This window comes from Heterocephalus glaber, unplaced genomic scaffold (assembly GCF_053883595.1).
Source record: "Heterocephalus glaber isolate CG9 unplaced genomic scaffold, H.glaber_assembly_v1.0 deba00000331, whole genome shotgun sequence".
NCBI lineage: Eukaryota > Metazoa > Chordata > Mammalia > Rodentia > Bathyergidae > Heterocephalus > Heterocephalus glaber.
Window position 1 is genome coordinate 22,508,542 of NW_028258142.1, and position 14,647 is coordinate 22,523,188.

Genomic DNA, 14,647 nt, shown 5'->3' on the forward strand with positions numbered 1-14,647 from the left:
TTGACCCAGCTCTGTTCCTGCTGGGTATCTTCTCAAAAGAATTAAGAGAATCATACCACAGCGATATATGTGCAACCATGTTTATAACGGCACAGTTTATAATACCTAAAGCTTTGAAACAGCCCAAGTGCCCATCAGCTGGAAACTGGATAAAGAAAATGTGGGTTTTTTTATAAAATGGGGTATACTCAGCCATAAAGAATGAGAAACTAGAGACATTTAAAGCTAAACGGATGCATATTGAGGCCATACTCTTAAGTGAAATAAATAGGACACACATGTGTAAATACCAAATAGTTTCTCTAGTGTGAGAAACTGAAAGTGTAAATAAGGATTAAAATGATTAAAATGAATAATGGATAATTTGAACTAGGAAAAGGTCCAAAGGTGTAGGGGTGGTGGGAGGGGAAGGGGAAAGGAAAGAAGGAAAAGGAAAAATTATGAGAAAAGAAAAAAGATGGAAACGAAATCTATGTAATTAGGGAAGGGTGGAGGAGGTGAAGGGTGCACAGGTAATGGGGAAAAAAATAAGAACCAAGATACATCATGTACAGGTACAAGTACCCAATGATAAATGGAAATGAATTGTATACCTAAAATGTACCAATAAAAGATTTTTTTAAAGAAAAGAAACAAATCACTTACAATGGAAAGCCCATCAGAATCACAGCAGACTTCTCAACACAAATCCTCAAGGCAAGAAGAGCTTGGAGTGACATATTTCAAGCCCTAAAGGAAAACGGCCTCCAACCCAGATTGATGTACCCTGCAAAACTGTCTTTCAAACTTGATGGAGAAATAAGATAATTTCACGACAAAGAGCACCTCAGGAACTCCATGAATACCAAATCACCACTCCACAAAATTTTAGACAATATCCTAGGAAAAGATAATGAGTATCAAAACCCCAGGAAGCCCGGCAGAATGAATCCATCGGGCATGACAAGAAATTAAATGCAAAGGGGGAGAGTCCAACAGAAAGAAATAGTCATGACAATTATAAGTCAATGTGTATCAGTTATAATCATCGATGTTAATGGTCTCAATTCACCAATCAAAAGAAATAGACTGGCAGAATGGGTCAAGAAGCAAGATTCAACAATATGCTACATACAAGAAACACACTTAATTCAAAAAGAAACTCATAGACTGAAAGTGAAAGGGTGGAAAACCATACTCCATGTGACAGGAACCCAAAAAAAGGCAGGAGTAGCTATCCTCTTTGCAGATCAAGTGGATTTCAAACCAACACTGATTAAGAGAGACAAAGAAGGACACTACATCCTTGTAAAGGGAACAATCCAAGAGGAAGAAATGACATCATAAACATATATGCACCAAACACTACTGTGCCCAACTATATAAAACAAATACTAATGGACATGAAAAATCAAATAAGCACTAATACAATAGTAGTGGGGGACCTCAATACCCCACTGTCATGAATAGGTAGATTAACTAGACAAAATATAAGCAACAAAATACTAGAACTGAATCGAACTCTTGAACAAATGAACTTAACAGATGTTTACAGAGTGTTCCACCCCACAAAATCAGAATACACGTTCTTCTCAGCTGCACACAGGTCTTTCTCCAAAATAGACCACATACTTATTCATAGAACATATTTAAGTAAGTGCAAAGGAATTGAAGTTATCCCCTATATATTTTCAGACCCTAGTGTGATGAAATTGGAGATAAGTAGCAAAAGAAACCACAAGAATTTCATAAACACATGGAAATTGAACACCACATTTCTAAATAACTAGTGGGTCACAGAGGAAATTAAAGAAGAAATCAGACAATTCCTACAATTAAATGACAATGACAATACAACATATCAGAATCTATGAGACACAATGAAAGCATTTTCCTTACAAGGGAAATTCATAGCAGTGAATACACATATTGGGAAAACAAAGCAAGCCCAATTAAACAACCTGATGCTGAACCTCAAGCTTCTAGAAAAAGAAAAGGACAAACCCAAAGCTCATACAAGAGAGAAAATTATAAAGATCAGAGGAGAAATCAATGCAATGGAAACTAAGAGAATTATACAAAAAAATCAATGAAGCCAAGAGTTGGTTCTTCGATAGAATAAACAAAATTGACAAACCCTTAGCCAACCTTATCAGAGAAGGGAAAGAAAAGCCTCAAATCCATGCAATTAGCAATGAAAAGGATGCAATTAGCAATGAAAAGGATGAAATTACAACAGACCCAGCAGAAATCCAGAGGATCATCAATACCTACTTCGAGAACCTATATGCCAATAAGATGGAAAACACAGAAGAAATGGACAGATTCCTAGATACATATGAATTACCAAACTTGAACAAAGAAGACCTAAAAATCCTAAATGACCCAATATCAATCAATGAAATTAAAAACAATTAAAAACTTACGAACTAAGAAAAGAAAAAAATCTTGATGGCTTCACTGATGAATTCTACAAGACATATAGAGAGAAACTACTGCCACTACTGTTTAAACTCTTCAATGAAATTGAAAGGGAAGCAATATTCCCAAATTCATTCCTGGAAGCAAGCATCACCTTGATCCCCAAAGCAGAGAAAGACCCAACTGAAAAAGAGAACTATAGGTCAATCTTACTAATGAACACAGATGCAAAAATCTTTAATAAGATAATGGCAAATGGAATGCAGAAGATCATCAAGAAGATCACACACCCTGACCAAGTGGAATTCATCCCAGGGATGCAGAGATGGTTCAATATATGCAAATCAATCAATGTAATACACTATATCAATAGAGCCAAGGACAACAACCATATGATTATCTCCATAGATGCAGAAAAAGCATTTGACAAAATCCAACATGCATTTATGATAAAAGCCCTACAAAAAATTGGAATAGATGGTCTCTACCTCAATCTGTTAAAAGCCATCTATGAAGAACCAACAGCCAATGTCATACTAAATGGTCAAAAACTGAAATCCTTCACACTAAAATCTGGAACAAGACAAGGATGTCCACTCTCACCACTCCTGTTCAATATAGTTTTGGAAACATTAACCACAGCAATTAGACAAGAGAAAGAAATAAAGGAATAAGGATAGGAAATGAAGAAGTCAAATTGTCATTATTTGCAGATGACATGATACTCTATGTAGAAGACCCCAAGAACGCCACCCAAAGTCTTCTAAACTTAATAACCAAATTCAGTAAAGTAGCTGGATACAAGGTCAACACACAAAAATCAATAGCTTTCCTCTACACTAACAGACTCACTGAGAGAGAAATAGGGCAAACAATTCCTTTCACAATAGCATCCAAAAAACTGAAATACCTAGGAATCAACCTAACAAAAGAAATCAAAGACCTCTTCTTTGAAAATTATAGCACTCTGAAAAGAGAGATTGAAGATGATATCAGAAAATGGAAAGACATTCCTTGCTCCTCGATAGGAAGAATCAACATAGTGAAAATGGCCATCTTCCAAAACTGCTATATAGATTCAATGCAATCCCAATTGAAATTGCAGCAGCATACTTCATGGATCTTGAGAAAACAATCCAAAAATTCATTTGGAACAAGAAGAGACCTAGAATAGCAAAAGCAATTCTAGGCAAGTGATATGACAGGGGGTATCACAACCCCCAACCTACAACTATACTACAAAGCTACTGTGATAGAAACAGCATGGTCATCACGCCTCCTGCCTTGCAGGTGCAAGGTCCCAAGTTTGATCCTCAATACCAAAAAAAAAAAAAAAGAGCATGGTACTGGCAAAGAAACAGACCTGAGGACCAGTGGAACAGATTAGAAGATGCAGAAACAACTCCAGACACACTCAGCCATCTCATCTTTGACAAAGGAGCCAAACACCCTCACTGGAGGAAAGATAGCCTCTTTAATAAATGGTGCTGGAAAAATTGGATTTCACCTTTCCAAAGACTAAAACTAGACCTATATCTTTCACCATGCACTAAACTAAAATCAAAATGGATTAAAGATCTAAATATAAAAACAGAAACTCTGAATTGGCTGGAACAGAGGTTAGGTAGAACTCTGGAAGACATTGGTATAGGAAAACATTTTATGAACAAAACCTCAGTTGCCCATGAACTAGCACAAACAATCAACAAGTGGGATCTCTTCTTACTAAAAAAACTTCTGCACAGCAAGAGAAACCAGCAACAGTGTGAAGGGACAACCCACAATGTGGGAAAAAATTTTCACCTGTTGTTCCTCAGACAAATGTCTACTATCTCGAATCTATAATGAACTTGAAAAGATCAGACCTCCCAAATTTAAAGACCCAATCCAAAAATGGGCATCTGAAATGAACAGACATTTCTCAGACAAAGAAGTAGAAATAGCAAATAAATACATGAAAAAATGTTCAACATCACTGGTCATTTGAGAGATGCAAATGAAAACAACACTGAGATTCCACTTCACTCCAGAAAGAATGGCTGCTATCATGAAATCAACCAATAACAAATGCTGGCGGGGCTGTGGGGAAAGAGGAACCCTGCTCCACTGCTGGTGGGAGTGTAGACTGGTGCAAGCACTGTGGAAATCAGTATGGAGATACCTTAAAGAACTAGGACTGGTAGTCCCATTGGACCCAGCTATTCCACTGCTGGGGATCTTCCCAAAAGAATTGAAAGAATCATACCACAGTGATATATGTGCACCCATGTTCATAGCAGCACAGTTTGTGATAGCTACAACTTGGAAACAGCCCAAATGCCCATACACTGGAGACTGGATCAAAGAAAATGTGGTTTTTTTATAAAATAGAATACTGCTCAGCCATAAAAAATTAGAAATTAGAGACATTCATAGCTAAATGGATGCACTCGAGGCGATACTCTTAAGTGAAATAAATAGGACACACATGTGCAAATACTGAATAGTTTCTCTGGTGTGAGAAACTGAAAGTGTAAATAAGGACTAAAAGGTATAATAGATAATATGAAATAGGAAGAAAAGGGGCAAAGGGGAAGGGGAAGTGGGAAGGGTAGGGGAAAGGAAAGAAGGGAATGGAATTAATATGAGAAAATGAAAAAATGGAAATGGTCTTTGTAAATAGGGAGGGATAGAGGGGTTGAAGGGAGGGCAGGGGGAAAAATAAGAGAGATTATGTAAAGGTGCAAATTTCCAATGATGAATGTCATTATATTGTATACCTAACATGTACCCATAAAATTAATTTTTGTAAAAAAAGAAAGAAACAATATATCTACACCTGACATGGTGGCACATATCTGCAATTCCTGAACTAGAGAAACAGAGGGAAGAAGATCTTTGTGAGTGCCAGGCTTTTCAAGGACAGCCTGAACCACGTAGCAAGATCCTCTGTCAAAAAGAAAGGAAAACAAAGCTGAGGCAGGATTTTGAGTTTGAGACCAGCTTGGCTACATAGTGCATCCCTGGAGTAAGAGAGACAGACAGACAAACAGGCAGGCAGGCAGAGATAAAGAGGCAGGCAGAGACAGAGAGGGCAGAGAGGCAAGTAGGCATTTATCCTGGGCATCTGCTAGTCTCTCATCACCTGGAAGCACCATTTTAATAGACTTTCAACATATAGCCTGGAAACAAAATCTGAAACAAAATAGGGTTGTTATGGTTGGATTGATTCCCCTCCGCCAGCCCCTAGCACATCACAACATTACCTTATTTGAAAACAGGGTCATTGCAGATATAATTAGTTAAGACGATGTCATCGAGCAGACAACCCTGTATGACCAGGGTCCTTTATGAAGGGAGGAGATTTGACATCAATGTGCACACAAGAAAATACAATGTGAAGATAAAAGCCGAGGTTAGGATGCTGTTGCAACCTACCAAGGAAAGCCAAAGGCCGCCAGCAACCTCCAGGAGCTTGGAGCAAGGCCCGGGACAAGTTCTTCCTCACAGCCCTCAGAGGGAACCAAGCCAGCCACACCTTGATTTTGAACTTCCATCCTCCAGAACTGGGCTGTTTCAGCCTCTCAGTTTGTGTTACTTTGTGACAGCAGCCCTGGGGGCCAATACAAGGGAAGAAATTGGATTATGGCCTAGCCCAAAGCCTGGATACCCAAAGGACAGCATGGTTAGTGGGTAAATTGAGAGGAGGAAACAAATATAGAGGACCCAGCCGAGACAAAGGCATCATGAACCTCACTCCAGCAACTTCTATGGCCTCAAACACTTGGAGATTAACATTTGGTTTAAAATGACCCTAAATTGATAGGCACCTGGCAGAAGCAAACGTAAATCCCCCTGGATAAAATGCTTTATTTTAAACTCAGTTCTCAAAAAAAGTCCCATAAATAAATTTCCAAGATACCCTCGTCAATAATGATTAAGAATTCAAGAAACAGAGAGTTGATGAAAACGATGGGGTGCTCACACAAAACTGCAAAGAAGTTATATAGAAATTTTATATACAAAAAATAAGCAAACAGTTTTCCTATAACTTAAACAAATTCTTGAAAATATGAACAGGATCATAGACCTATTGAACTTGATCGTGCAGATTTGGAAGAGGACCAAAAACCAGTTTTATAAATGAAAAATATAATCATTATCTTAAAATGAAATCAGTGGCTTAAACATCAGGTAAATTGCAGCAGAAATGGTAAACGAGAAGAAGGATTGGAATAAAATAAGCAAATTGAAGATGAAAGAAGAGATACATGGGACAATTTGACAAGGACAAAAATGTACCAATTGGAAATCTAAATGGAATCATTAGAAAGGAAGTAATAGGGAAATAGTTGAAGAGAATGGTAGGAAAATCTTCCTGAATTGTTGAAAGACAACATTTCTCAGATTGAAGAAACCAAACCAAATCCAAATAGTAAGCAGTAAATCCAAATAGTAAAGAAGCCTAACTCATAGTAAAAACGAAGACAACATGATTTCCGAAAATACAAATATAGGAAAAGATGGACCAAACAGAATATCCAATGGTCTATTGTTTTTTTTAAAAATCTGAGAGATCATAACAGTGAAAGAGATAAAAAGCTCATAATTGAGAGGCAGCCGAGCGCCGAGGGCGCCTGGCCGCGTCGTGGGCTTTGGCCGCCCAGCCGGCGCGCCCCTCAGTCAGGCGGTCATGGGGCGACCGCCCAGAGCCGCGGGTGCGGCGGGGCCAGGGGCGCGGAGGCCTGGCTAGCGGCAGTGGAGCGAGGCCCTGCAGCGGGCGGCGGCGGGAGCAGGAAGCGCCCGGGATGTTCAGTCGTGAAAGGGGTGCGCACCGAGCACGTCCAGATGGCAGTGTCCGGCTACCTCAAGCGCCGGCAGTATGTGGATTCAGATGGCCCACTGAAGCAAGGCCTGCGTCTGTCTCAGACTCCTGAGGAGATGGCAGCCAACCTCACAGTCCAGTCAGAATCTGGTTGTGCCAGCATAGTGTCTGCAGCCCCTTGCCAGGCAGAACCCCAGCAATACGAAGTACAGTTTGGACGACTGCGCAATTTTCTCACTGATTCTGATTCCCAGTACAGCCATGAAATTATGCCTCTTTTCTACCCACTGTTTGTCTACTTCCATCTCAACCTGGTCCAGAGCAGCCCAAAAAGCACAGTGGAAATTTTCTATAGCCGCTTGCATGGAATGTTCCTGCAGAATGCAAGCCAGAAGGATGTTATTGAACAGCTGCAGACAACTCAGACCATCCAGGACATTCTGTCCAATTTCAAGCTTTGTGCATTCCTAGATAACAAGTACGTGGTCCATCTCCAGGAAGACAGCTACAACTACCTGATCCGCTACCTCCAAAGTGACAACAACACTGCCCTGTCCAAGGTCCTCACCTTACATATCCACCTGGATGTGCAGCCTGCCAAGAGAACAGACTACCAGCTCTAGGCCAGTGGTGGCTCCTCCCGCAGTGAGAGCAGCGGCCTGGAGCCCCCAGAAATGCCCAGCCCCATTCTGCAGAATGAGGCTGCACTGGAGGTCTTACGAGAGAGCATCAAATGCGTCAAGGATGGCCCCCCTCCCTCACCACCATCTGCTTTTACTCCTTCTACAACATGGAGCAGCTGCTGAACACTGCAGAAATTGCCCCCAATAGCAAGCTGCTAGCTGCTGGGTTTGACAACTCCTGTATAAAACTCTGGAGTCTGCAGTCCAAGAAGTTGAAATCAGAGCCCCACCTTGTAGACACATCACATATCCACTTGGCTTGTGATACTCTGGAGGAAGAAGAGGATGAGGAGGACAGCACAGGCACGAAGATGAAGATCCTTCGGGGACACTGTGGACCAGTGTACAGCACACATTTCCTCGCGGACAGCTCAGGGTTGCTCTCTTGTTCTGAGGACATGTCCATCCGGTACTGGGATCTGGGGAGTTTCACCAACACTGTGCTGTACCAAGGACATGCCTACCCTGTGTGGGACCTGGACATCAGCCCGTACAGCCTGTACTTTGCCAGTGGGTCCCATGACCGCACTGCCAGGCTGTGGTCCTTCGATTGGATGTACCCACTGAGAATATATGCAGGACACCTGGCAGATGTGGACTGTGTCAGATTCCACCTGTGTGCAACCACCTTCCCATTTTCGTCTTGTCCTCCTGGCAGCGTGCTTACTGAGGGCAGGTGCCAAGTGGCCTCCACAGCACCCCAGACACCCTCAGTTGGGCCACCCGGGGGAAGGGAAGTGGGGACAGAACTGGCAAAGGGAGGGATAATCCTTTTCCTGAATGGTAGAGCCAGGATTTTTTATTACTGTTATTGTGATGATGATGATTATTATTGCAAAGAGGAAGCCTAGCACTGGCAGAGGGGGACATCTCTGCTTTTATCTTCAGGTTTGACTCCTGGCACTGGTGTGATACTTGGAATTTTGAGCTTCAGGGAATTCAGAGATTTTGGTGGCTCAGTGTATCAGGAGAAAGGGAAATCTTGGGTGCACACTGAGCACACCAAACAGCATGTTTATGGAAGTCGGAGGGTGAGTTGACTGAGAACACTGGGCTCTCTTGTAATTATGGTGGGAAAGATTCTTGGCTGCACTTCTATCAATAATTCTCTCCCCTGAAAAGAAAGATTATGGTAGGAGGGGCTTCAGCTTAGTGGTAGCACATTTGCCTAGCATGTGGGAGGCCCTGGGTTCATTCCTCAGTACCACCACCAAAAAAAAAAAAGATTATGGTTAATAATTTGGAGGGCTGGGAATGTAGCTTAGCGGCACAGCATCTGCCTGACAAGCGCAAGTCTCTGAGTTCAATTCCCAGTATCAAAAAAAAAAAAAAAGAATAATTTGGAGTAAGTCACAAGATAGAATTAGTATTAGATTTCAGACTGACCATTAACCAGAGGTTAGCATTTCTGCTCTCTCTCCTGCAGTGAGCGTATCATGAGGTGAATCCTGAGTGCGCATGCACATGTCAAACTGTGCCCTGAGGATAAAGTAAGTTCTAATGTATGGGGAAAGGATTAAATATTTCTGTTTTCTGAAAAGTTACTTTGTATTTTGTTTTCTATTAAAATGTATTTAGTTTCAAAAAAAACCCCTCATAATTAAGTGCTCAGAGACAAAATCAAAATACAAGTAACGGCAGTTTGCCATGACCAACCACAAGCAATTAGAAAATAATTTTTAGAAGATTCTGTGCACTACAGCAACAAACCTAACAAGAGAAATATGTGAGCTTATTGCAGAAACTATAAAATCTCCCATTGAATATTTTAAAACAAACTGGACAAGTGGCAGTACCATGCTCTTTGACAGAAAGACATAATATTAGTAAGTTTTCTTTTTTCTCAAACTAAATAGGTAAGTTTGAAACAGTCCTGACTAATATTTCAGTAGGATTTTCTTGGAACTTGACACATTCACCCTAAAACGCCTAAACGAGAGTAACTACAAAAATTACCATGCCAATTTTCGAAAACAAAGTTTTCCCCATCTAATATTAAAGCATATTATAAACAAATGAAAGTCATCATAATTAAAATAAATAGAAATAGCAGTCAAAGTTAGAATATATGTTTATATATATGTATACATATATATATGGAGAGAGAAATTTAGTACAAATTTTTGGCTAGATCATTAATAAATGCTGTTAAAATACAGTTTTCCATTTGGAAAAAGTAGGTCTGGCCAGGCATGGTAGTGTCCTCCTGTAATCACAGCACTTGGGAGGATTACAAAGCAAGACCTTGTCTCAAAAAAAGTAGGTCTGGTCTTTCTTTCATACCACTAACCCAGGTTTAATACAATTAGATTAAGCATAAATATAAAAATTTAAAATTGTTAAAAGAAATGTTATCTAGAATCCCAAGGGCAATGATATCACTGCATACGAAATCTTTTTAATCAACCCATAAAAATTGAAAGCCATAAAGAGAAATATTTAAATTTGACCACATCAAAATAGAATACTTATTTCAGTGACAAATTCTATAGAAGGAAAAAGACAATTTTATAGAAAGAAGAGTATAAGAGGCAGCTCAGGAAATATTGGGCTGATAAACGTTAAAAGTCATTCACACTCACGAAGAATCAGAAAAAAGAAAATCTGAAAAATTTAAAGGATCTCATCCAAAAGAATGGCACAGTTTAATGATGACAGAAGAGTTGGCAAAGGTAATGGGAAAGGCAGATACTGCTAGTAAGTATATACACTTTGGAAGGGAAATTTTTTTTGTATTAAATTCTTTTATTGGTACATTGTAGGTATACAACACAATTACATTTCTCATTGGGAATTGTACTTTTATGTAATGCATCTTGGTTCTTATTTTTTCCCCATTCCTAGCCCTCCCTTCATGCCCTCCACCCTTCCCTAGTTACAATGGAAGGGAAATTTAACTCTATTAATATGTGCATACACATACACTACTGCCTGGCAACTCCATGTCCTAGCACCCATGTGCACTGAGGCTTGCACAAAGATGTTCAATGCAGCATTGTTTATAATAATGCAGACACAAAAAGCAAACCAGAAAGCAAACTAAAACCCATCAATAAAGAATCAATTATGTAGACTATAATATTTCTATTCCACAAAATACTTTTTAAAAACTGAAACTGATTATATTCTCTGACATGGTAAGAGCTCTACAATATATTGTTAAGTGGAGTAAGGAGAAGAGGAGGAATTTGAAGACTTTACACTGTTTATGTAAAGATATCCCATACCACAGCAACACATTTTCAATTTAGGAAAGAAGTGCATAGAAAACAGTTTATTTGCCTCTGTTTGCCTCTGGAATGTGTACTAGGATGGTGTAATTGGATTACTGGGGAAGTAGATCAAATGATTTATTTGTAATTTTTTCATTTGTATAAGGAGAACATATATGAATGAATGAAATTCACCTTTTGAATTGCAAGAAATACAAAGTATGAACATCAGTTTTACTCAAAAAAAGTTAAAGAACAATTTTATTCTTCTCAACAAAGCAATTTGCAATGGGATCTTGTAGTCATTAGTTTTCTACACAAACCTCAGGTGACCAGGATTCTGTTTACACATACCTTTTCTCATTTCCATGTGCAAAGTATGTCCGGTCATTGGGAAATAGCAAGAGAGGTAGGAAACCCAGGATTATTACTGGGCAGGGGTTCTTGCTTACAGGTATAATATTATTCTGTCTCTACGTGTCTACCCCTAACTCTCCATCCAAGATGGCCAACCTTGGGAACCAGGCAGAACACTGCTTTTGAGCAACTTTGAGACCTTAGATGGACTACCCAAGGTTTCTGAAAGTTTCAGCTTCCACATTTCTAAAAATCACAGCCTTGCTGCACTAAATAAAACATTGAAGGTGAAATTACTTCACATAGTGTTTGGTGGACAACCTCTTGCTCTATGGTGTTAGGGAAAGGCCTTGGAAGTCAAGAACACCACTTAACAGCCACGTGAACCTGAGCAAAGAAATACAACCTCAGCAACTCAGTTTCCCTATGTGAAATGGGGATAATAGTATTTTCCTTATACAAGTTGTTCTGAGCCATCAAGGTCATAAACAGCAGGCTCCACCTGCAGACCCTAATGGTGGTCCCTTTCTCGCTCTTCCCTTCTGAAGCGTCTTTTGTAATTCTGAGATGACCCGGCAGGGGGAGCAGTTGAAACACACAGCGAGCCTCGGCGCTGCCGGCCAGAGCCGCCGCCACAGGAGGCAACTCTTCTGGCCTGCTCCTTCGAGACAATCCTGCCTGCCTTTTCCAAGGGTGGACTGCAGCGGCAGTGGGCTTGGCAGAAAGTAGTCAGTGCAGAGTCGCAGAACAGAAGTTCCAGGTAAAGCCAGAGCCTCCCTGAGGCTCCCGTGGATACGGTCTGGCTATCTCCTCGTGCCTGTTGCTTGCGGCAGGCTCTCCGGGCACCTCAGGCTTCAAGTTCTTATCAGGTTAACATTCTGTGCTAATTACCTGGTTTTAGTGAAGATTTTGTAGCTTTTGAAACTCAGGAGAAAGTGTTGGCACTCCACTTCTCCGTCTGTTTGGGTGAGGCAAAGCTAATGGTCTGGTTGGATATAAGAATGGAATAGGATATTCACAGGCAGCTCTTTATAGAGGGTCCCCTTTCCTACACCAGGCCTCAGAATTATATGAGCTTGAACCCCTCACCCAACTTTCCAGGATTCAACCAACACTGCTCCATGTGCCCTGCCCAGGAAGCTGATTAGAGCTGGACCAACACGACAAACAGGTGAGGTACTGGGGCTGGGCAGCTGCCATGCAGCCACAGGATGTGGGGCAGGGAGCAGGCCCTGGGTGTGCTAGGCCAGCGGCCAGGGCAGCAGTCGTCCAGAACAGAATTAATTTCCCTATTATCCAGCACTGCCAAGATCCTGGGGGCTGCAAGTCAATGTGAACAACACTTCTCAACCCTGGAAGACCTAAGCTGTCCTTTCTTATAAGAAATATTGTGTAACTCCCCCCGACAGTGCCCAACTGTTTAATAGATACAACTTGCCCACATGATATTTTAATCACTCTAATACTCTAACGGTAATATAAAAAAATAAAGTCATAATAAATTAATATGGATCTGAATATGTACATGCTAGAAGGCATAAGAAAGCAGTATGTGCTTGTTCTTATTTGTACCATTGCATTAATGATGATGGCCACAAACAGACTAAGTGTTGGTTAATTCAAATACTGGACCTTGAGCTCCATTGTATAGGTGGAACTCTCACTGAAGTTCCAACCAAACGTAATTGTTCCTCACTTTATATACAACTAGTGTAGGTTAAAGCCAGCAAGAGTTGTGTTTTAATGCAAAACAGGTTCTAGGTTCCCCCATTGTGACAACACACACACACACACACACACACACAAAACAGTTCCTAAACAACCCCTAGGAGGCAGTATTGCCACCCTGGAAAACTACTGGTATGGAGGGTTAGGGAGGACTGCCAAGGCAGTTAGGACCTTCAGCTGCCTTCCAGAACCCTCAGAAAGTATCAGATGCCCCAGGTGATTACCTAAAATCCCTCCACCTGCAAATGCCAAGGCCTTTTCACAGCTGACCACAGGTTTGCTAACAGAGCGAGGTGGCTATCCCCAGGTGGCTCTGGCCTAGCTTTCTGTGTGAGAGTGTATACCTGTTACCTCAGAACTGCGATGGAAAGACACAGTGACACACCCAAGTCAACCTGGGAAACACAGGCACAAAGGGACACCTGGTCCATTCCCTGCACCACCCTCTGCCACACCCCCATCTGGGCCTGCTTTAGAGGGAAGGCCTGGATGCCAGCCGCTGAATATCTCCACGCCAGGGCTGGTCCAGCACTGCACCAACCAAGACCATGTGGTAATAGGGAACCCATAGGCCACTGGGTTTGGGTCCAATTAATTGAGTCCAACTCTCAAATTCTGGTTACTTGACAATTGACAGTCCTCTTCTCTGTGGTCCTTGTAAGACTTCTCTAAAATTTATAAATTCATCCTTCACTGGAAGAAAAATAGTTTGGTCAGCAAGATTCCTTCTTCCATTTTGCAATTTTATGTTATGCAGTTATCAATCATATTCTTATATTAATGAAAAAACCTTTTTTTTCAGTAAGTTCTTTGGTACATTTTAGGTATAAAATACAGTTACATTCATCATTGGGATTTTGTACCTTTACATGAGTATCTTTTTTTTTTTTTGGTACTGGGGATTGAACTCGGGTCCTGCTGCAGGTGGCGAAACCACTGAGCTAAATCTCTGGCCCCTACATGAGTATCTTGGTTCTTATTTTTTCCCCTTCCCCTGCCCTTCCTTCACCCCCTCCACCCTTCCCTATTTGCAAAGACTTTCCATTTTTTTCCTTTTTTCGTATTTTTTCTTTGCTTTTGGTACCGGGGATCAACCTCAGGTCCTTGCACTTGCGCAGCAGGCTGCAAAACCACTGAGCTAAATCCCCAGCTCCTCTCATATTTTTTCTTTTCCCTTCTTTCCTTTCCCCTACCCCTCCCACTTCTCCTGCTCCTTTAGACCTTTTCTTCCTATTACACAATATCAATTATACATTTTTTAAATTACAATATCAAGATCTAGAAGACATTACCACAGATTTTACAGAATTTAAAAGGATATGGAAAGCATATTACAAAAATCTTTTTTGAAATACAATTTGACAACTTCTAAAAATTACCTTGGAAGACAAATTAATGAAACTGACTCTGGAAGAAATATAAAATTTGAATAGCACCTGTTAAAGAAAGTATATTCCTAGCTT

General features: G+C 40.7%; 1 pseudogene; it reads left to right on the top strand.

The window, feature by feature from the left end:
• Positions 1-5,689: 5,689 nt before the first annotated feature.
• Positions 5,690-9,537, top strand: LOC101713178 (TAF5-like RNA polymerase II p300/CBP-associated factor-associated factor 65 kDa subunit 5L pseudogene; annotated as a pseudogene).
• Positions 9,538-14,647: the final 5,110 nt, after the last annotated feature.